The following is a 23191-nucleotide window of genomic DNA, read 5'->3' as shown; positions in this document are numbered from 1 at the left end:
CGTTGCTGCCTCGTGCTCAACTTGCTGGCCACCTGCCCTCCCAGCACCTCACTCCCCAGCCTGTACTGCTGCACCAGGGTGTTTCTCCTGCAGGGCAGGACTCTTCAAGCCCTTCCTTGGCTTGAACTTCATGAGCTTCCCCTCTGCCCATCTCTCCAGCCTGTCGAGCTCCCACTGAACGGCGCTACAACCCTCCAGGGTTGCAACCATACCGCCCAGTTCAGAACAGCCGCAAACTCGCTGAGGGCGCACGCTGTCCCTTCAGCCAAGTTTCTGAGGAACAACTTGAACAGGATCGAAGCCAGTATCGACCCCTGGGGTACCCCACTCGCTATGATGCACTAAGGCATCCAAAATAACTGTAGCTGTCTGCCATGCAGATAATTAAGATGATCCCCTAGGATAGGATTTAAGAGTTACATCTTAATTTGGGGGGGGGGGGTGCGGGGGTGCGTGTGTAAAACCGCATGTGAGCAGGTGCCCTCCCTTTTCTATTCACTAGGGACATAGTCATTAAGGTCAGTGTTATCTCGAGAGCTATTCACAACGTGCCAAGTGGACACACACTGTTTGGTCAGCTTGGTCTCCCGTTTTCCTGATGTACCAAAGCCAATACACAGCCTAAATAAGACCCCCCCCCCCATCTCCAATCATTAAAGGAACAAATGCAGTAAATACCAGTGTTTTTTCTTGGGGAATGTGATGTCATTTTTTTTCTACTATTCCTAATTAGGCTCGAAGCAAACACACCAAGACAAGGAGTGTGTTTATTTTATGTTTTTCTTGAGGGAGTAGTCAAAGAAGCTGTTGTTCTCCTCACTAGGCAATGACTTCTTCCCCTCACCGGAGGGGATCTGTTTCTAGCACCACCAACAACAACAACAGCACAAGTTAGAGCAGCAATTCTACTTCGCTCTCCTGTCTCCACGTGGCCACAAATCAAGCACGCCCTTTAATTTGCTTCCATTCTCCAACCCTTTGGGGCTGAAAGAATACCTCCTTTTCTTCTCTCTTCCAGTATGGCACCTCCTAGCTCCAGCTGCTGTTGAAGGACACCGAGACTTGCCTTGTTCCCCTTTCCCACAGCACTTCGTTCCAGGCAGCTCTCTCCTACCTCTCTCAGCTGTCTCTTTTCCTTCCTGAAGAGCCCTCCTCCAGGCTCCCGTTCCTTTAACGGAAAGTGGCATCTCTTTGACTAGTCTGCTCATGCTTTTCTACCTCTTTCTCAGTTCCAGGAAATCCTCTGGCACCCCAGTATTTCACAGAGTCACAATTGGAATTCGGGATTTCGGCTCACCACGTGGCGAGAGTCCTTTCCAGATGCTTTGATACACTCCTAGCACACCTGAGACTACATTCAGACAGGATTATCATTTTCCTCCGGTGGCAGACATAACGGCTAGAGACGTGCAGTCCTTCTGCAGTCCCACCGCTCTCTGGGATCGATTGGGTGAAGGGCTCTCTGGAAGGGCCCGTTTTTCTCCACAGCCTAGGGAGGGAGCCCGGAGAAGCAGTTCAGACCTTAAGTTTGGCTTCCTAAAGTTCGATGAGATAACTCCACCCCAGTTACTAGCCTAATGGGTTTTAAGACTGTCGGCTTCCTATCAAAAAGCCGCTCTTTTCCTTTTGCCGCCTTTTCCTGCTGTCTGCCTGCCTTCCTTTAGAGCCTCAGTTATGGGCACAGAAGATGGGGTTAACATGTCTTGGAAACCACACAGGACGTGTCTAAGGGGAGGAAGGGAAAGGAGAAAGACTGCAACAAGGAGGCCTAAGGGAGACGTAAGGTAGCAAAGATAACGGCAAACTGATACTAGCTCAGAGAGCCCGGCACGGGCCCGTACGAACTCGGAGCGGTCCCGTATGAGCCCATAGGGCCCAGCACGAGTCCGTTGGAGCCCCTAGGGCCCAGTGCAGGCCCGTACCAGCCCACAGGGCCTGGCACAAGCCCGTATGAGCACGCAGAGCCTGGCGTGGGCTCGTACGAGCCCGTAGAGCGCTGTGCAGGACCGTACCAGCCCACAGAGCTCGGCACGGGCCCATATGTGCTCAGCATGGGGACGTACAAGCCCATAGAGCCCCAAACAGCTCTGTATGAGTCCACAGAGCCCCGTGCAGGCCCATAGAAGTCCATAGAGCCTGGCAAGGGCCCATATGAGCCCCTAGGGCCTGGCACGGGCTCCTACAAGCTTGGCATGGGCCCCTACGAGCCCGTGGAGTCCCGTGGGGGTCTGTACGAGCCCGCAGAGCCCAGCAAGGGCTCGTACAAGCCTGCAGGGCCTGGCACAAGCCCATGTGAGCTCGGCATGGGGCTGTACAAGCCCCTAGAGCCCCGTTCAGGCTCTTAGAAGCCTGTAGAGCCCGGCACAGGCCTGTATGAGCTTGGCACGAGCCTGTATGAGCCTGGAGGGCCCAGCACAAGTCCGCACGAGCCCCTAGGGCCCGGCAGGGACCCGCACCAGCTCAGCGGGGGCCTGGATGAGCCCATAGAGCCCCATGTGGGTCCGTACAAGCCCGTGGAGCCCTGTGGGGGCCCGTAGGACCCTGCAGAGCCCGGCATGGACGCAAATGAGCCTGCGGGGCCTGGCGCGAGCCCGTGTAACCTCAGCACAGGCCCGTACAAGCCCTGTTCAGGCCCATAGGCACTCGTAGGGTTTTGACACTGTCTCCCATCACATCCTCCCAGGTAAACTCAGGAAGTGGGGGTTAGATGAGTGGCCAGTGAGGTGGACTGAGAACTGGCTGGATGGCCGAGCTCCGAGGGTTGTGGTCAGTGGCGCAGAGTCTAGTTGGAGGCCTGTAGCTAGCGGTGTCCCCCAGGGCTCAGTCCTGGGTCCACTCTTGTTCAATGTATTCATCAATGACCTGGAGGAAGGCACAGAGTGCACCCTCAGCAAGTTTGCTGATGATACTAAACTGGGGGGAGAGGCTGATGCGCCAGAAGACTGTGCTGCCATGCAGAGGGACCTGGGCAGGCTGAAGAGCTGGGCGGAGAGGACCCTCCTGAAGTTCAACATAGGCAAGCGCAAGGTCCTGCACCTACGGAGGAAGAAGCCCAGGCAGCAGGACAGGCTGGGGGTTGACCTGCTGGCAAGCAGCTCTGCAGAGAAGGACCTGGGAGTGCTGGTGGGCAACAAGTGAAGCATGAGGCAGCAGTGTGCCCTTGTGGCCAAGAAGGCCAATGGGATCCTGGGGTGCCTGAGGAAGAGTGTTGCCAGCAGGTGGAGGGAGGTGATCCTGCCCCTCTCCTCAGCCCTGGGGAGGCCTCCCCTGGAGTCCTGGGTGCAGTTGTGGGCTCCCCAGGACAAGAGAGGCATGGCACTACTGGGGAGAGTCCAGCGGAGGGCTACAAAGAGGATGAGGGGACTGGAGCATCTCTCCTCTGCAGAAAGGCTGCGAGAGCTGGGCCTGTTGAGCCTGGAGAAGAGAAGACTGAGAGGCGATCTCATCAACGTGTGCAAGTATCTGAAGGGTGGTTGGGGGGTGTCGAGAGGATGAGGCCAGTCTCTTCTCCGTGGTGCCCAGCGACAGGACAAGAGGCAACGGGCACAAACTGAAGCACAGGCAGGTCCACCTGAACCTGAGGAAAAACTTCTTGACTGTGAGGGTGAGTGAGCACTGGCACAGGTTGCCCAGAGAGGTGGTGGCGTCTCCTTCGCTGGAGACATTCAAAACCCGTCTGGATGCGATCCTGGGCAACACGCTCTAGAGGAGCCTGCTGGAGCAGGGGGGTTGGACTAGATGATCTCCAGAGGTCCCTGCCAACCTCAACCATGCTGTGACTCTGTGGAGCCGGGCGCGGGCCCCCCCGAGCTCAGCGCGGGACTACACAAGCCCGCGGAGACCCGTGCGGGGCCGTAGGAGCCCCTCGGGCTGGACGAGGGGCTGTGCAAGCGCCGCGCAAGCCCGCACGAGCCTGGGCAGGACTGTATGAGCTGGGGGAGAGCGGCCTGGGACCGGGCGAGCCCGTCGGGGGCGACCCGGGCCGGGAGGAGCTCGGCGGGGCCTCGACGTGGGTCACACGAGGCAGCGCCGCTTCCTGCCTGCCCTGCCCGCAGCCCCTGCCCTGCCCGCGCACGGCGCCTGCCCTCCCCGCTGCCCTCTGCCGCCGGCCACAGCCGACCGGGCGGCGACGGGCGGGAGGACGGGGGACAGCGAGGGGGACACTGAGGGGGGACAGCGGGGACCGCGTCCCTGGCGCCGGCAGCCCCGGCCCCGCCGCCCGCCCGCTCGCCCGCCCGCTCGGCGGCGCCCACGGCCGCCGGACGCCATCTCCGGCCTCTCTCCGCTCCCTCCCGCCCTCCGCCCGGGCCGCCGCGGGGATTGGCCGGCCGGGCCAGCTGCCTCTCGGCCATTGGAGGGCGCCTGCGCGCCGCCCGCCGCTGATTGGCGCCCCGCTCCCGCCTCTGGCCGGGGGTGGGGGGGAGCGAGCGGCCGGCGGCGAAGATGGCGGCGGGGTGGCTGGCTGTGTGGTGGCGCCTGGCGGCGGCGGCCGGGTCCCGTCGCGTGGCGTCGCGTGGCGTCGCGTCCTGTGTGGTGCGGTGGCGCGGCGCTGCTGGAGAGCGGCAGGCTGCGGGACGCGCGGCGGGTCGTGGCGCGGCGGGGCTCGGGGGCGGCGGGGGGGCCGGGCCGGGCGCGGGGAGGCGGTCGGGGCGGCCGGTCGCTCTCGCCTGGGCAACGCGCAACGGTTGTGGCAGCGCCGTTGGCAGCGCGGCGGGACCGAGCGGGACGTGCGCGATGGTGCCGGCCGCGAGCTGCTGGCAGCACCGGCGGGCGCCGCGGAGGAGCGAGCGCCGGCAGCGGAGCGCTGGGTGTCTGCGGGCGCTGTTTGCCGGCCCGTGCAGCGAGTGCCCGGCGGGCTGCGGGCGGCGCCGGAGGAGGGAGCGTTGGCAGCCGGCAGCCGGGCTGTCCGGAGCGCCGGGGAGGGGGCAGCGCTCGGGCAGGGGCTTCCCTGGCGGCCCCGAGGCGGCCGGGTGGCGCTTCCCGCCCCGCCGGGGGCTCGTCCGCTGCCGGGGGCGGCAGGTTTCCAGCGCGGCTGCCGCCCTTCCTCGGGCTTTCTTCGGGTGCGGGTGTTGGCAGGCTGGTTCCCAGCCTTGTGGGAGCAGCTGGAGCCTGGTGGTGGCGCGGCGTGTTGTGGCGCTGGTGCGGGGTCCTTCCTTGTCTGTCTGTCAGTACAGAGCTTTCAGCCTTTGCTGTAGAAAGTGGAATCAGAGCGTATCATTTGGCCAGGGGGAAAAACCATCTTTGAAGTTCATAACCAGAAGGTGTTTTACTGGCGAGGCTGTTTTGGGGTTTCAGCTGCCTGGGGAGCTGAGAAGCGTAGTGGGAGCTGTGTCCTGTCTCTGCAAGATCTCTGTCTGCTTCCTTTGTGGCCGCTGGGAGCTGATGTGCTCACTGAGAGCTCGGTTGTGTTTCTGCGGTTGTGTTTGTCGGTTGTGTTTTTCTGTTGCCTGGCTCAGTTCAACGTGGCCGCTTTGTCTGTCTGAGGGGGCAACTGGGGCGTGCAGCTCCCGCTGCCAGAGGGCTGTGGGGTGTTTCAGTTCCCAGTAGGTCATGACCGACTGGGTTTCGCTCCCCGGGGCTCCTCTCCGCAGGTAAGGCCGGTGGGAATGTCTCGTGCCAGGGGAAGGGGCTCTCTGGGACAGCTCTGGCTGGGCTGCAATGTACTGGAGCGTAGGAGGGACTGGAGGACTTTGGACTTGCTTCTCTTTGGCTTTGCTTTTTGGAGTTGTTGGAGCTCCCTTGCCTTTTTAGGGAAGCAGGGGGCACTAAAGAGGAGAGGGAGCGTGAGTTGTGCGCAAGAGATGCTGTTGCTGTGTTGTGGTGCAGTGCCAGACTCGAGAGAGGGTCTCTCCTTTTCTAGGTGTCTGGGCGTCCCCTGCAGCCCACGCAGTAGGAACGTTGCGTCCCCTCGGCATTTCTGTACTGTGCCGGCGCCTTCTCCCTGAAGGCAGGCCTCTTGGTGTTCAGCGCTGTCGCCTTGCACACGAAGGAGGAGGAGAAATGGGCCTGAGCTGCGTATGGGAGGAAGAGGCGTTTTGCCCATCACTGGCAGCACGCAGAGAGCAGCGGCGCTCGGGCTCCTTCCGAGACCTTTGAGGCCTGGTAGGTGCCAGACAAGCTATGGCTCTGGTTTATTTATTTCATTATTATTATTGTTTTTTAATATTTGGGGCCACTAGTTGTGTGCGTTTCTGCTCTGTTTTCAGCAGGAGCCGTGCTCTGTGGATGCGCTGAAGGCCAGAAGGCAGAGCCGCAGTGCGCAGAGCCCCAGCGCCCGCTCCCCAGGGGGGATGCGGGGTCGGGCCCGAGTGTTGAGAGAGGGAAAGTGCCTGGTCCTGCTCTTTCTGAAGAGCTCTGTTTTGTTTTCCTAGGTGCTGGTTGCTGGCAAGAGCTGCTCTTTCATCTCTTGCCCACCCCTCCCGCAGCTCTTTGGGGCCCCAGCTTCAGACTCCAGCTGCACTGAGGAAGTGACCTGCTTTCCCAGAGACGACCCCCCCCCCCCACCCGAAGGAGCAAGAATCTGGCTTTGGCCTTCACGCACCCCTCCAGGAGCTGCCGCAGCAGGAAGGCGGCCTGCGCCTGCCAGCTCGTCCTGCTCCCCAGGAAGCGCCAAGTGGGACTTGGGCACGGTGGCACCGCGCGAAGGTGTTTGGGCTCTGGGCAATAAAACTTGGCGCGAGCCCCAGCTGAGGCGAGGTGCCATGTGCTGTGTTCTGTGCGCGGTCTCTGTTCACGCCTGCTCGCAGCTTGCCGAAGGCTGCGTTCTCCCTGCTCGGGGAAGAGCTCCTGGCTGCAGCGCTGGAGCGGAGAGGGGGCAGCTGGCAGCCGGGGCCATCTCGCTGCAGTAGGTGAGAGCTCCTGTCCCAAGGGGCTGTTTCTCCTCGCCCCCGGGTTGGCCCTTTCTTTGAGCAGGGGCCCTGGCAGCCCAGCTCCAGCCCGGGAGGCAGCGGGGAAGGCCGGGGTGACGAGGGAGCAGCGAGCGCTCCTTGGCCTCAGGGCTTTGTGTGGGGGCAGCCGTTGGGCAGGGCTTTTTGGTGCCCCCCACCAAAGCCCTGAGGCTGGGGAGTGTGGGGGTCTGGGCTGAGGCCTGCCCCTGCTGCCCTTAAAGGCAAGGTTGAGAGGCTTTAAGGCTCTTCAAGTCTCTGGGTGCCCTTCAAGTAGCTTGGAGTCCCTCAATTTCTTCCCAAGTCCCTCAGTGTAACTGGAAGACCAACCTCAGGGACTCAGCCCCCCTGGGAGACCTCTCTTCTTCAGTTCTCCCAGGTCAGCTGAGTCCCTGAGGTGGTTCCTCAAGTGACTGGGAGTGCCTTGGGAAGAAATTGAGGGACTCCAAGTTGCCTGAAGAGCCCCCAGAGACTTGAAGACTCTTAAAGTCTCCCAGCCCTGCCTTTAAGGGCAGTGGGGGGCGTGGGGGCCAGGCCTGGCCCCCATTGGGCCACACACACCCCCCCCCGGAGCCAATGGGGGCCCTGGAGGCCCCTGGGCTCCCTAGCCTAAGAGACTTGTGTGGGGGCAAAAAAGCCTTGCTGAATTTCTGTCCCCACACAAGTCTCTTGGGCTAGGGAGCCCAGGGGCCTCCAGGGCCCCCATTGGGCCAGGCCGGCCCCTGCCCCCCGGGGGAGCCAATCGGGTCCAGGCCTGCCCCCGACACCCACCACTGCCCTTAAAGGCAGGGCTGGGAGACTTTAAGAGTCTTCAAGTCTCTGGGTGCTCTCCAAGTTACTGGAAGAACCACCTCAGGGACTCAGCCCATCTGGGAGACCCGAAGAAGAAAGGTCTCCCAGGTGGGCTGACTCCCTGAGGTTGGTCTTCCAGGTACTTGGAGCTCCTTAATGTCTTCCTCAGTGCCTCCTGGTTCCCTTCAGAGCCCCCAGAGACTTTAAGACTCTGACAGCCCCTAGGGACTTGTAAGGAACTCAGCTGACCTGGGAGCCCTGCAGAAGAGAGGTCTCCCAGGTGGGCTGAGTCCCTGAGGTTGGTCTTCCAGTTACACTGAGGGACTTGGGAAGAAATTAAGGGACTCCAAGCTACTTGAAGAGCACCCTGAGGCTTGAAGACTCTGACAGTCTCCCAAGCCTGCCTTTAAGGGCAGGGGTGGGTGTCGGGGGCCGGCCTCGACCCCACCGGCTCCCCCGGGGGGCAGGGGCAGGCCTGGCCCCACTGGCGGCGCTCCCGCTCGAGGGAGCTGCTCGGGGCAAAAAGCGCCGCGGCCTCGCTGTGCCTGGGGCGCCCTCGCTGCTCGGCCACGTGCCCCCAGCCGAGTTGACGCCCAAACCTTGGCTGTCACGAGGACCGCCCACGTCCAGCCGCGGAAAGGTCGGGGCCCCGGGGACCTAGATGGCCCCGCAGCGGCCGTGGCTGCTTTCTCCACCGCCTGGGGGCCCGGCCGGGCCGGCAACGCTGCTCTCCCTGGAGAGGAGGCTGCTCTCCCCCTTGGGCTCTGGGATCGGGTCCCTGGGGGCCAGGGGCAGGGCCTGGCCGTCTCGCTGACTCCGCTGGCGCTGCCGCAGGGCCGGGCGGGCTGCAAGGGAAAGACAAGAGCCCTTGGTGCCCCGTCCTCTGCCCGGCTGCTGACGGCTGAGCTGCCGGGCGCTGCCCGGCCAGAGAGGGCTCCGCGGGCACAGGACCGCGGCTCCCTCCTCTTCCTCCTCCTGGTGCTGGGCAGGGCAAGGGGATCGCTGCCAAACTCCTCTGCCTCCTGCCTGCCTGCAGGTGCTGCACGAGCCCCTCCCCGCCTGGCTGGGGTGAAGCCAGCAGGGTGCAGTGTTGGGGGGGGCGCTCTGGGGTGCCCCACAAGACAATCCAAGCATCGAGGGCGCTCCGAAAGGCAACCCGAGGAGCCTGGGGCGCACGGAGAAGCGAGCGGCGGGCCGAGGAACCAAACGGAGGGCTCCGAGGTGCTCTGGAAGGGGAAAAAACACAAACAAACAAACAAACAACCCACCCCCAAGGCTCTGGGGAGCCAAAAAGCAAACCCCAGGGCTCCAGCACATCCCCACAGGCGAGCAGAAACATCTCAGATGCTTCAAAAGGCAAACCAAAGCCTAGAGAGCTCTCAAAGAGCTACAGGGGGCTCCAGGAAAAGCACCCCGAGGTGGCTAGAGCACCCTGAAGAGCACCCCAAGTGCTCTGGGGTGCCCCAAAAGGCACCTCCTAGGGGTGCAGGGTGCCCCAAAAGCCACACTGAGGGTCCAGGGGCACCCTGAAAGGCAACCTGAGGGGTCGGGGCACCCTGAAAGGTACCCCAATCACTCTGGGGTGCAAGGAAAGACACTCCGAGGGGGCTAAGACACCCCAAAATACACACCAACAGGCCCAGGACCTACCTAAAAGGACAAGAAATGGGTCTGCGGTGCCCCAAAAGCCACATCCCGAGCTCTGGGGCACACCAAAAGGCACAGCAAGGGGACCAGCAGGCACTGAAAAGCACACCAAGGGGTCTGGGTGACCCCAAAAAGCACACCAAGGGGCCCCGGGCACCCCGGACGGCACACCGAGGGGCTGAGGCACTCTGAAAGAAACACCGGGGGGGGGTCCGCGTGGCCCGAGCAGCACAGCGAGAGGCCAGGAAAGCCCTGAAAGACGCGGCAAACACTCTGCGGGGCGCCAAAAGTGACACCGCGGGCTCCAGGGCAGCCCCAAACGTGCAACGGGGGCGCCGGGGAGCACCCACAGCCCCACTCGGGGCTCAGGCTGCACCGAAACGCCCACCGAGGAGCCCGGGGCAGCAGGAGAAAACTGCTGAGGGCGCCAGGCCTCTCCGAAAGGCCCAACGCGGGGCCAGGGGCACCCCAAAAGCCACAACCTCCAGCCCAGCAGACAGCAAACTGCGCATACAAATGGGCCTGGGACACCCCAAAAGCCACAGCCAGAGCTCTGCGGAGCACAAAAACACACACCAAGGGCACAGGGCAGCACCCAAAGGCACCCTCAGCAGGGGCTGGCACCCCACAAGGCACACCCAAGCTTTGGGGCACCCTGAAACGCACCCCGAGCAGCCAAGGACACACCGCAAGGCAGACAAAAGGCGCCCAGGGCAACCTCAGAAGCACAGTGAGGGCTCTGTGGTGCCCCAAAAGCCTCAACGACCCGCCTGGGACCTACCAACAAACACACGACATGGCTCTGCGGTGCCCCAAAAGCCACACCAAGGGGCCCAGCGCACACCAAAAGGCACCCTCAGCACCTCTAAGCACCCCAAAAGGCCCACCAGACGGCTCCATGGCACCCCCACACGCACCCCGAGGGCACTGCGGGCCCCCCCACACGCACCCCGAGGGCCCTGGGCACACCAAAAGGCACGGGCAGGCACCCGCGACGCACCAACATGCCCACCGAGCCCCCTGGGCCACCAGGAGAGCCACAACCAGGGGCCGCAGAGGCACCACAAGGCACAGCCAGGCCTCTGCGAGCAACCACACACGCACCTCACAAGCCCTGGCCAGCACCAAAAGACACCCCCGAGGGCCCAGGACACCCCCAAAGGGGCAACGAGGCCTCCGCCGAGCACCCCAACCCCCTTCCAAGGGCCACCGGCAACCCTAAAGGCACCACAAACGCCTCCAGGCAGCCACCGACCCACACCAAGGCACCCAGCGGACACCGCAAAGCACACCCAGGGCTCCGGCTGCCCTCCCAGAGCACACCCATACGGCCGGGCCACCCCCAAAGGCCCCCAAGACGCCAGCGCAGCACCCAGAGGCACACTGAATGCCCTGGGGAGCACCAGCGGGCACCACGAGGGCTCTGGGGCGTCCCCAGAGGGGCAGCGATGGGTCTGGGCAGCACCACGGGGCACCTAAGAGCCCCGCGGCGGGCACAAACGCACACCGAGGGGTCAAGGACAACGCAAAAGCACAACATGGGGTCTGGGCACCCCCCAAAGCCACCTCGAGGGGTCGCAGGTGCACCAAAAGGCACCAAATGACTCAGAGGCACCACAACAGACAGACCAAGGGGGCTGGGATGGGGCCAAAAAACACCCCCAGGAGTGTGCGGCACCCCAGAGGGCACACGGAGGGCCTCGGCCACCTCCAAAAGGGTCCGAATGAGACCGCAGAGCCCCTCCAAGCTCGCCCAAGCCTGCAGAGCCTGCCACAAGGCCGTCTGAACACGCAGAGCCTGATACGAAGGGGTCCTGGCCGCACCCAAAGGCACGCGGAGGCTCCACGGCCGCACTCCAAGGCGCGCGGAGGATCCCCAACTCACCAGAACGACACTCGGAGGCTCCCCGATCTTGTAGAACGACACTCGGAGGCTCCCTGGCCGCACCCAAAGGCAGTCGGAGGCTCCTCAGCCTCCTACAACGACACTCCGAGGCTGCCCGGTCTCCTACGACGATCCTCGGAAGCTGCTCGGTCTCCTACAATGACACATGGATGCTCCCCTGACTCGAAGGCGACACTCGGATGCTGCCCGGTCTCCTAGAACGACATGCAGAGGCTCCCTGGCTGCACCGAAAGGGACGAGGAGGCTCTCTGGCCGCACCCAAAGGCACGTGGAGGATGCCCGGCTTCCTAGAACAAAACTAGATGCTCCCTGGCTGCTCCAAAAAGCACGCAGACGATCCTCTGCTTCCTCGAACAACGCTCCGAGGCTCCCCGGTCTCTAGAATGAAATTCAGAGGCTGCACAGCCGCACCCAAACGCACGCGGAGCCGGACCGGTCGACTAAAATGACACTCGGAGGCTGCCTGGCTTCCAAGAATGACGCTCCGAGGCTGCCCGGTCTCCTAGAACAACACTCGCAGGTTGCCCAGCTGCACCCAAACACACGTGCACGTTTCCTGGCTTCCTAGAACGACACGCGGAAGCTCCCTAGCCGCACCCAAAGGCACACGGAGGCTCCCTGGCTGCACCCAAAGGCACACGGAGGCTCCCCAATCTCCTAGAAAGACACTCACAGGCTTCCTGGTCTCTTAGAACAAAATTCAGAGGCTGTTTGGCCGCACCCAATGGCACACGGAGGCTTCCCGGTCTCCTAGAACGACATTTAGAGGCTCCTCGGCCTCTTAGGATGACACTCGCAGGCTCCCTGGCCGCACTGAAAGGCAGGCAGAGGCTCCCCAGCCGCACCAAAAGGAACGCGGAGGCTGCCCGGCCTCCTAGAACAACACGCGGAGGCTGCCTGGCCGCACCCAAGGGCACGCGGATGCTGCCCGCTCTCCTACAACGATACTCGGAGGCTCCCTGGCCACACTGCAAGGTTCGTGGACGCGGCTCGGTTTCCTGCAACGACACGCGGAGGCTCCCCGCTCTCCTAGAACGACACGCCGAGGCTGCCTGCTCTCCTACAACGACACGCCGAGGCTGCCTGCTCTCCTACAACGACACGCCAAGGCTTCCTGGCTGAACCGGACACACACAAAGGCACAAGGAGGCTCCTCGGATCCACACAAAGGCACGAAGATGCTGCCCGCTCTCCTAGAACAACACTCGGAGGCTGCCCGGCCGCACCCAAAGGCACGTGGAGGCTGCCCGGCCTCCTACAATGACACTCCGAGGCTCCCCGCTCCCCGCTTGAACCACATTCAGATGCTGTCCGGCCCTACCAAAAGACACGCAGTGGCTTCCCGGCTTCCTAAAACGACACTCAGACGCTGCTCAGTCTCCTACAACCACACGCGGAGGCTGCCCGCTCCACTAGACCGACACACCGAGGCTGCTCGGCCTCCTACAACGACACTCCGAGGCTGCTTGGACGTCCCCAAAGGCACACGGAGGTTGTCCGCTCTCCTACAATGACGCTCAAAGGCTGCCCGGACGTACCGAAACATATGCGGAGCCTCCCCGGCCACACCTAAAGACACGCACAGGATCTCTGGCCGCACCCAAAGGCACGGGGAGGCTCCCCGGCCTCCTACAACGACACTCGGAGACTACCCGGCCTCCTACAATGACACTCCGAGGCTGCCTGGCCGAACCCAAAGGTAGGAGGAGGCTCCCCGGCTGCACAGAAAGGCACGCGGAGGCTCCCCGGCCTCCCCGAACGATACTCGGAGGCTGCCCGCTCTCCTGGAATCACACTGGCAGGCTGCCTGGCCGGACCGAAAGACAAGTGGAGGCTCCCTAGTCTCCTGCAACCACACTCAGAGGCTGCCCGGCCGCACCCAAAGGCACACGGAGGCCGCCCAGCTGCACCCAAAGGCACGTGAAGCTTTCCCGGCCTCCTACAACGACACTGCGAGGCTGCCCGCTCTCCTACAACCACACTGCGAGGCTGCCCGCTCTCCTAGAAAGACACGTGGAGGCTCCCCAGCCTGCTAGAACGACACTCCGAGGCTGCCCCAACGCAACAAAAGGCACACGGATGTTACCCAGTCTCCTACAACGACACGCGCAGGTTGCCCATTCTCGAATCGGTGGAGTGGTTTCCGCCCCGACGGAGTGGTTTTAGGCTCGGAAGAGTGGTTTCAGCCCCGACGCAGTGGTTTCAGCACTGGTGGAGTGGTTTTGGCCCTGACGGAGTTGTTTCAGCCCCGACGGAGTGGTTTCAGCCCCGACAGAGAGGTTTTAGGCTTGGCGGAGTGGTTTCAGCCCCGACGGAGTGGTTTTAGGCTTGATGGAGTGGTTTCAGCCCCGACGGAGGGGTTTTAGGCTTGATGGAGTGGTTTCAGCCCCGACGCAGTGGTTTCAGGCTCGGCGGAGTGGTTTCAGGCCTGACGCAGTGGTTTCAGGCTCGGCGGAGTGGTTTCAGGCCTGACGCAGTGGTTTCAGGCTCGGCGGAGTGGTTTTAATGTCGGCGGAGTGGTTTTAGGCTTGGCAGAGTGGTTTCAGCCCTGACCCACTGCTTTTAGGCTCGGCGGAGTAGTTTCAGCCCCGATGGAGTGGTTTTCGCCCCGGCGGAGTGGTTTTAGGCTTGGCAGAGTGGTTTTGGCCCTGGCGCAGTGGTTTCAGCCCTGACGCAGTGGTTTTGGCTCTGGCGGAGTGGTTTTAGGCTCGGGCGAGTGGTTTCAGCAACGACGCAGTGGCTTCTGCCCTGACGCAGTGGTTTCAGGCTCGGCGGAGTGGTTTTCAGCCTGACGGAGCAGTTTCAGCCCCGACGCAGTGCTTTTAGGCTTGGCGGAGTGGTTTTAAGGTCAGCCGAGTGGTTTTGGCCCTAGCGGAGTGGTTTCAGCCCCGACGGAGGGGTTTTAGGCTTGATGGAGTGGTTTCAGCCCTGACGCAGTGGTCCCAGCCCCGACGCAGTAGTCCCAGCACCGACGCAGTGGTCCCAGCCCCGACGCAGTGGTCCCAGCCCCGACGCAGTGGTCCCAGCCCCGACGCAGTGGTCCCAGCCCCGACGCAGTGGTTTCAGGCTCGGCGGAGTCGTTTTAAGGTCAGACGAGTGGTTTTGGCCCTGGCGGAGTTGTTTCTGCCCTGACGGAGTGGTTTTGGCCCTGACGGAGTGGTTTTAGGCTTGGTGGAGTGGTTTCAGCACCGACAGAGTGGTTTTAGGCCTGACGCAGTGGTTTCAGCCCTGACGCAGTGGTTTTGGTCCTGGCACAGTGGTTTCAGCCCCGACGGAGTGGAGTTGGTCCTGGCACAGTGGTTTCTGCCCCGACGCAGTGGTTTCTGCCCTGACAGAGTGCTTTTTGGCCCCAACACAGTGGTTTTAGGCTTGATGGAGTGGTTTCTGCCCCGACGCAGTGGTTTCTGCCCTGACAGAGTGCTTTTTGGCCCCGACGCAGTGGTTTTAGGCTTGATGGAGTGGTTTCAGCCCCGACGCAGTGGTTTTAGGCTTGATGGAGTGGTTTCAGCTCCGACAGAGTGGTTTTGGTCCTGGCACAATGGTTTCAGGCTTGGCGGAGTGGTTTCAGCCCCGAAGTAGTGGTTTTAATGTCGGCGGAGTGGTTTCAGCCCTGATGCACTGGTTTTAGGCTCGGCGGCGTGGTTTTGGCTCTGACGGAGTTGTTTTGGCCCCGGCGGAGAGGTTTGAGCCTCGATGAAGTGGTTTTAGGCTTGGCGCAGTGGTTTTTATGTCGGCGGAGTGGTTTTGGCCCTGGTGGAGTGGTTTTCGGCTTGACGCAGTGCTTTTCAGCCTGACGGAGCAGTTTCCGCCCCAGCACTGTGGTTTCCGCCCTAACGGAGTGGTTATAGGCTCGGCGGAGGGGTTCCAGCCCTGACGGAATGGTTTTAGGCTTGATGGAGTGGTTTTAAGGTCAGCGGAGTGGTTTCGGCCCCGACGGAGGGGTTTTAGGCTCAGCGGAGTGGCTTCCGCCCTGACAGAGTGGTTGTAGGCTCGGCCTGCAACCACTCAGCCTGACGGAGTGGTTTTAGGCTCGGCGGAGTGGTTTTTATGTCGGCGGAGTGGTTTTGGCCCTGGTGGAGTGGTTTCAGGCTTGACGCAGTGCTTTTCAGCCTGACGGAGCAGTTTCCGCCCCAGCACAGTGGTTTCAGCCCCGACGGAGGGGTTTTAATGTCAGCACAGTGGTTTCAGCCCCGACGGAGGGGTTTTAATGTCAGCGGAGTGGTTCCAGCCCTGACGGAATGGTTTTAATGTCAGCGGAGGGGTTTTGGGCCTGGCAGAGTTGTTTCGGCCCTGGCGCATTGGTTTTGGCCCTGGCGGAGTGGTTTCAACCCCGACGCTGTGCTTTTCGGTTTCACGGAGGGGTTTCAGCCCCGACAGAGCGGTTTCAGGCTCGGCGGAGTGGTTTTGGCCCCGACGGAGTTGTTTCAGGCTCGGCGGAGTGGTTTTGGCCCCGACGGAGTTGTTTCAGGCTCGGCGGAGTGGTTTTGGCCCCGACGGAGTTGTTTCAGCCCCGACGCAGTGGTTTTAGGCTTGATGGAGTGGTTTCCGCCCCGACGGAGTGGTTTTAGGCCTGTTGGAGTGGTTTTAGGCCTGACGCAGTGGTTTCAGGCTCGGCAGAGTGATTTCAGCACCGACGGAGTTGTTTCAGGCTCGGCAGAGTGATTTCAGCACCGACGGAGTTGTTTCAGGCTCGGCCGGGTGGTTTCAGCCCCGACGCAGTGGTTTTAGGCTCGGCGGAGTCGTTTCAGCCCCGACGCAGTGGTTTTAGGCTCGGCGGAGTCGTTTCAGCCCCGACGCAGTGGTTTTAGGCTCGGCGGAGTGGTTTCAGCCCCGACACAGTGGTTTTGGTCCTAGCGTGGTGGTTTCAGCCCCAACGGAGTGGTTTTGGGCTTGGCGGAGTGATCTCAGCCCCGATGCAGTGGTTTTAACTTGGCGCAGTGGTTTTTATGTCGGCGGAGTGGTTTTGGCCTTGGTGGAGTGGTTTTCGGCCTGATGCAGTGGTTTTCAGCCTGACGGAGCAGTTTCCGCCCCAGCACAGTGGTTTCAGCCCTGACGGAGGGGTTTTAGGCTCGGCAGAGTGGTTTCAGCCCCGACGGAGGGGTTTTAGGCTTGGCGCAGTGGTTTTAATGTCGTCGGAGTGGTTTTGGCCCTGGCGGAGTGGTTTTAGGCTTGATGGAGTGGTTTCAGCCCCGACGGAGGGGTTTTAGGCTCGGCAGAGTGGTTTCAGCCCCGACGGAGGGGTTTTAGGTTTGGCGGAGTGGTTTCAGCCCCGATAAGAGTGGTTTTTGGCTCAGCGGAGTTGTTTTAGGCTTGACGGAGTGGTTTCAGTCTCGGCGGCGTGGTTTTGGCCCTGGAGGAGGAGTTCCCGCCCTGCCTGATGCAGTGGTTTTTTTCCTTGGCGGAGTTGTTTCAGCCCCGGCAGAGTGGTTTTCGGCCTGGCAGAGTGGTTTCAGCAGCGACGGAGTGGTTTTCGGCTTAACGCAGTGGTTTTAGGCTCGGGGCCCCGGTTTTGGCCCCGTCGTAGCTTTTTTAGGCTCAGCGGAGTGGTTTCGGCCCCCACGGAGTGGTTTTGGTCCTGACAGAGTGGTTTCAGGCTTGGCGGAGTGGTTTTAAGGTCTGCCGAGTGGTTTTCGGCCTGGTGGAATTCTTTCAGCCCCGACACAGTGTTTTTGGCCCTCGCGGAGTGGTTTCAGTCCTGACGGAGTGGTTTTCAGCCTGACGCAGTGGTTTTCAGCCCCGACGGAGTGGTTTCTGCACTGGAGGAGTGGTTTTGGCCCTGACGGAGTTGTTTTAGGCTCCGTGGAGTGGTTTTAGGCCTGACGCAGTGGTTTCAGGCTCAGCGGAGTGGTTTTAGTGTTAGCAGAGTGGTTTCGGCCCCAACAGACTTCTTTTCTGCCTGACGGAGTGGTTTCAGGCTTGGCGGAGTGGTTTCAGTCCCGACGCAATGGTTTTAGGCTCGGCGGAGTGGTTTTAGGCTCAGCGGAGTGGGTTTCGCCCTGGCAGAGTGGTTTCAGGCCTGACGCAGTGGTTTCAGGCTCGGTGGAGTGGTTTCAGCCCCGACGCAGTGGTTTCAGGCTCGGCGGAGTGGTTTCAGCCCCGACGCACTGCTTTTAGGCTCGGCGGAGTGGTTTCAGCCCCGACGCACTGCTTTTAGGCTCGGCGGAGTGGTTTCAGCCCCGACGCACTGCTTTTAGGCTCGGCGGAGTGGTTTCAGCCCCGACGCACTGCTTTTAGGCTCGGCGGAGTGGTTTCAGCCCCGACGCACTGCTTTTAGGCTCGGCGGAGTGGTTTCAGCCCCGACGCACTGCTTTTAGGCTCGGCGGAGTGGTTTCAGCCCCGACGCACTGCTTTTAGGCTCGGCGGAGTGGTTTCAGCCCCGACGCACTGCTTTTAGGCTCGGCGGAGTGGTTTCAGCCCCGACGCAGTGGTTTCAGCCCCGACGCAGTGGTTTCAGGCCTGACGCAGTGGTTTTGGCCCTGGCGGAGTGGTTTCAGCCCCGACGCAGTGGTTTCAGGCTTGGCGCAGTGGTTTCAGCACTGGTGGAGTGCTTTTGGCCCTGATGGAGTTGTTTTGGGCCTGACGCACTAGTTTCAGCCCCGACGCAGTGGTTTTAGGCTTGATGCAGTGGTTTCAGCCCCGACGGAGGGGTTCTGGCCTCGGCGGAGTGGTTTCAGCCCCGACGCAGTCGTTTTGGCCTCGGCGGAGTGGTTTCAGCCCCGACGCAGTGGTTTTAGGCTTGGCAGAGTGGTTTTGGCTCAGCGGAGTGGTTTCAGCCCCGATGCAGTGCTTTTAGGCTCGGCGGAGTGGTTTTAAGGTCAGACAAGTGGTTTTGGCCCTGGCGGAGTGGTTTCAACCCCAATGCAGTGGTTTTCGGCTTGGCAGAGTGGTTTCAACCCCGACAGAGTGCTTTTCGGCTTGGCGGAGTGGATTCAACCCCGACAGAGTGCTTTTCTGCTTGGCGGAATGGTTTCAGCCGAAACAGAGTGCTTTTCGGCTTCACGCAGGGGTTTCAGCCCCGACGGAGCGGTTTCAGCACTGGTGGAGTGGTTTTGGCCCCGATGGAGTTGTTTTAGGCTCGGCGGAGTGGTTTTAGGCTCAGTGGAGTGGGTTTCGCCCTGGTGGAGTGGTTTCAGGCCTGACGCAGTGGTTTCAGGCTCGGCGGAGTGGTTTCAGGCCTGACGCAGTGGTTTCAGGCTCGGCGGAGTGGTTTCAGCCCCGACGGAGTGGTTTCAGGCTCGGCGGAGTGGTTTCAGGCCTGACGCAGTGGTTTCAGGCTCGGCGGAGTGGTTTCAGCCCCGACGGAGTGCTTTTCGCCTCGGTGGAGTGGTTTCAGGCCCGACGCACTGCTTTTAGGCCTCGGCGGAATGGTTTTAGGCCTGACGCAGTGGTTTCAGGCTCGGCGGAGTGGTTTCAGGCTCGACGGAGTGGTTTTAATGTTATCGGAGTGGTTTTCGGCTTGGCGGAGTGGTTTCAGCCCTAACCCACTGCTTTTAGGCTCGGCGGAGTAGTTTCAGCCTCGACGGAGTGGTTTTCGCCCCGGCGGAGTGGTTTTAGGCTTGGCAGAGTGGTTTTGGCCCTGGCGCAGTGGTTTCAGCCCCGACGCAGTGGTTTTGGCTCTGGCGGAGTGGTTTTAGGCTCGGGCGAGTGGTTTCAGCAACGACGCAGTGGCTTCTGCCCTGACGCAGTGGTTTCAGGCTCGGCGGAGTGGTTTTCAGCCTGACGGAGCCGTTTCAGCCCCGACGCAGTGCTTTTAGGCTCGGCGGAGTGGTTTTAAGGTCAGCCGAGTGGTTTTGGCCCTGGCGGAGTGGTTTCAACCCCAACGCAGTGGTTTTCGGCTTGGCGGAGTGGTTTCAACCCCGACACAGTGCTTTTCGGCTTGGCGGAGTGGATTCAACCCCGACAGAGTGCTTTTTGGCTTGGCGGAATGGTTTCAGCCGAAACAGAGTGCTTTTCGGCTTCACGCAGGGGTTTCAGCCCCGACGGAGCGGTTTTGGCCCCGACGGAGTTGTTTTAGGCTCGGCAGAGTGGTTTTAGGCCTGACGCAGTGGTTTCAGGCTCGACGCAGTGGTCCCAGCCCCGACGCAGTGGTCCCAGCCCCGACGCAGTGGTTTCAGGCTCGGCGGAGTCGTTTTAAGGTCAGACGAATGGTTTTGGCCCTGGCGGAGTTGTTTCTGCCCTGACGGAGTGGTTTTGGCCCTGACGGAGTGGTTTTAGGCTTGGTGGAGTGGTTTCCGCACCGACAGAGTGGTTTTAGGCCTGACGCAGTGGTTTCAGCCCTGACGCAGTGGTTTTGGTCCTGGCACAGTGGTTTCAGCCCCGACGCAGTGGAGTTGGTCCTGGCACAGTGGTTTCTGCCCCGACGCAGTGGTTTCTGCCCTGACAGAGTGCTTTTTGGCCCCAACACAGTGGTTTTAGGCTCGGCGGAGTGGTTTCAGCCCCGATGCAGTGGTTTTAGGCTTGATGGAGTGGTTTCAGCCCCGACGCAGTGGTTTTAGGCTTGATGGAGTGGTTTCAGCCCCGACAGAGTGGTTTTGGTCCTGGCACAATGGTTTCAGGCTTGGCGGAGTGGTTTCAGCCCCGAAGTAGTGGTTTTAATGTCGGCGGAGTGGTTTCAGCCCTGATGCACTGGTTTTAGGCTCGGCGGCGTGGTTTTGGCTCTGACGGAGTTGTTTTGGCCCCGGCGGAGAGGTTTGAGCCTCGATGAAGTGGTTTTAGGCTTGGCGCAGTGGTTTTTATGTCGGCGGAGTGGTTTTGGCCCTGGTGGAGTGGTTTTCGGCTTGACGCAGTGCTTTTCAGCCTGACGGAGCAGTTTCCGCCCCAGCACTGTGGTTTCCGCCCTAACGGAGTGGTTATAGGCTCGGCGGAGGGGTTCCAGCCCTGACGGAATGGTTTTAGGCTTGATGGAGTGGTTTTAAGGTCAGCGGAGTGGTTTCGGCCCCGACGGAGGGGTTTTAGGCTCAGCGGAGTGGCTTCCGCCCTGACAGAGTGGTTGTAGGCTCGGCGGAGTGCTTTTCAGCCTGACGGAGTGGTTTTAGCCTCGGCGGAGTGGTTTTAATGTCGGCAGGGTGGTTTTAGGCTCGGCGGAGTGGTTTTTATGTCGGCGGAGTGGTTTTGGCCCTGGTGGAGTGGTTTTCGGCTTGACGCAGTGCTTTTCAGCCTGACGGAGCAGTTTCCGCCCCAGCACAGTGGTTTCAGCCCCGACGGAGGGGTTTTAATGTCAGCGGAGTGGTTCCAGCCCTGACGGAATGGTTTTAATGTCAGCGGAGGGGTTTTGGGCCTGGCAGAGTTGTTTCGGCCCTGGCGCATTGGTTTTGGCCCTGGCGGAGTGGTTTCAACCCCGACGCTGTGCTTTTCGGTTTCACGGAGGGGTTTCAGCCCCGACAGAGCGGTTTCAGCACTGGTGGAGTGGTTTTGGCCCCGACGGAGTTGTTTCAGGCTCGGCGGAGTGGTTTTGGCCCCGACGGAGTTGTTTCAGGCTCGGCGGAGTGGTTTTGGCCCCGACGGAGTTGTTTCAGGCTCGGCGGAGTTGTTTCAGGCCTGACGCAGTGGTTTCAGCCCCGACGCAGTGGTTTTGGCCCTGGCGGAGTGGTTTCAGCCCCAACGGAGTGGTTTTGGCCCTGGCGGAGTGGTTTTAGGCTAGGCCGAGTGGTTTCAGCCCTGACGCAGTGGTTTCAGGCTTGGCGCAGTCATTTCAGCACTGGTGGAGTGGTTTTGGCCCTGGCAGAGTTGTTTTGGGCCTGACGCACTAGTTTCAGCCCCGACGCAGTGATTTTAGGCTTGATGGAGTGGTTTAGCCCCGACGGAGGGGTTTTAGGCTTCGGCGGAGTGGTTTCAGCCCCGACGCAGTCGTTTTGGCCTCGGCGGAGTGGTTTCAGCCCCGACGCAGTGGTTTTAGGCTTGGCAGAGTGGTTTTGGCTCAGCGGAGTGGTTTCAGCCCCGATGCAGTGCTTTTAGGCTCGGCGGAGTGGTTTTAAGGTCAGACAAGTGGTTTTGGCCCTGGCGGAGTGGTTTCAACCCCGACGCAGTGGTTTTCGGCTTGGCAGAGTGGTTTCAACCCCGACAGAGTGCTTTTCGGCTTGGCGGAGTGGATTCAACCCCGACAGAGTGCTTTTCGGCTTGGCGGAATGGTTTCAGCCCCAACAGAGTGCTTTTCGGCTTCACGCAGGGGTTTCAGCCCCGACGGAGCGGTTTCAGCACTGGTGGAGTGGTTTTGGCCCCGATGGAGTTGTTTTAGGCTCGGCGGAGTGGTTTTAGGCTCAGCGGAGTGGGTTTCGCCCTGGCGGAGTGGTTTCAGGCCTGACGCAGTGGTTTCAGGCTCGGCGGAGTGGTTTCAGGCCTGACGCAGTGGTTTCAGGCTCGGCGGAGTGGTTTCAGGCTCGACGGAGTGGTTTTAATGTTGTCGGAGTGGTTTCAGGCTCGGCAGAGTGGTTTCAGCCCTAACCCACTGCTTTTAGGCTCGGCGGAGTCGTTTCAGCCCCGACGGAGTGGTTTTCGCCCCGGCGGAGTGGTTTTAGGCTTGGCAGAGTGGTTTTGGCCCTGGCGCAGTGGTTTCAGCCCCGATGCAGTGGTTTTGGCTCTGGCGGAGTGGTTTTAGGCTCGGGCGAGTGGTTTCAGCAACGACGCAGTGGCTTCTGCCCTGACGCAGTGGTTTCAGGCTCGGCGGAGTGGTTTTCAGCCTGACGGAGCAGTTTCAGCCCCGACGCAGTGCTTTTAGGCTCGGCGGAGTGGTTTTAAGGTCAGACGAGTGGTTTTGGCCCTGGCGGAGTGGTTTCAACCCCAACGCAGTGGTTTTCGGCTTGGCGGAGTGGTTTCAACCCCGACACAGTGCTTTTCGGCTTGGCGGAGTGGATTCAACCCCGACAGAGTGCTTTTTGGCTTGGCGGAATGGTTTCAGCCCAAACAGAGTGCTTTTCGGCTTCACGGAGGGGTTTCAGCCCCGACGGAGGGGTTTTAGGCTTGATGGAGTGGTTTCAGCCCCGACGCAGTGGTTTCAGGCTTCACGGAGCGGTTTCAGGACTGGTGGAGTGGTTTTGGCCCCGACAGAGTTGTTTTAGGATCGGCGGAGTGGTTTTCGGCCCCGACGCAGTGGTTTCAGGCTCGGCGGAGTGGTTTCAGGCCTGACGCAGTGGTTTCTGCCCTGACGGAGTGATTTTCGGCTCGGCGGAGTGGTTTCAGCCCCGACGCAGTGGTTTTGGCCTCGGCGGAGTGGTTTCAGCCCCGACGCAGTGGTTTTGGCCTCGGCGGAGTGGTTTCAGCCCCGACGCAGTGGTTTTGGCCTCGGCGGAGTGGTTTCAGCCCCGACGCAGTGGTTTTGCCCTCGGCGGAGTGGTTTCAGCCCCGACGCAGTGGTTTTGGCCCTGGCGGAGTGGTTTCAGCCCCGACGCAGTGGTTTCAGGCCCTGGCAGAGTGGTTTTAAGGTCAGACGAGTGGTTTTGGCCCTGGCGGAGTGGTTTCAGCCCCGATGGAGTGGTTTTAGGCTTGCCGGAGTCGTTTTCGCCCTGACGGAGTGGTTTTAGGCTCGGCGGAGTGGTTTCAGGCTCGGCGGAGTGGTTTCAGCCCCGACGCAGTGCTTTTAGGCTCGGCGGAGTGCTTTCAGCCCCGACGCAGTGGTTTTCGGCCTCGCGGAGTGGTTTCAGCCCCGATGCAATGGTTTTAGGCTCGGCGGAGTGGTTTCAGCCCCGACGGAGTGGTTTTCGGCCTGATGCAGTGGTTTTAGGCTTGATGGAGTGGTTTCAGCCCCGACGGAGTGGTTTCAGGCTTGGCAGAGTGGTTTTAGGCCTGACGCAGTGGTTTCAGGCTCGGAGGAGTAGTTTTAGGCCTGACGCAGTGGTTTCAGGCTCGGCGGAGTGATTTCAGCCCCGACAGAGTGGTTTCAGGCTCGGCGGAGTGGTTTCAGCCCCGACGCAGTGGTTTTGGCCTCGGCGGAGTGGTTTCAGCCCCGTCGCAGTGCTTTTGGCCCTTG

General features: G+C 61.3%; 1 long non-coding RNA gene across 2 annotated transcripts in view; it reads left to right on the top strand.

The window, feature by feature from the left end:
• Positions 1-4417: 4417 nt before the first annotated feature.
• LOC138068822 (uncharacterized) overlaps positions 4418-23191 on the top strand; it is a 70682-nt gene continuing 51908 nt past the window's right edge. Inside the window, exons 1-3 of one of the 2 annotated variants that reach the window (XR_011143583.1) lie at positions 4418-4533; positions 5861-6102; positions 6372-6689. This is a non-coding gene — a long non-coding RNA (uncharacterized lncRNA). Of the gene's footprint in view, positions 4534-5860; positions 6103-6371; positions 6690-23191 lie in introns of those variants that run through there. The other variant, XR_011143584.1, reaches the window with a different exon arrangement.

This window comes from Struthio camelus, chromosome 11 (genome assembly GCF_040807025.1).
Source record: "Struthio camelus isolate bStrCam1 chromosome 11, bStrCam1.hap1, whole genome shotgun sequence".
Lineage (NCBI taxonomy): Eukaryota > Metazoa > Chordata > Aves > Struthioniformes > Struthionidae > Struthio > Struthio camelus.
This window is presented reverse-complemented; position numbering and strand designations above follow the sequence as displayed.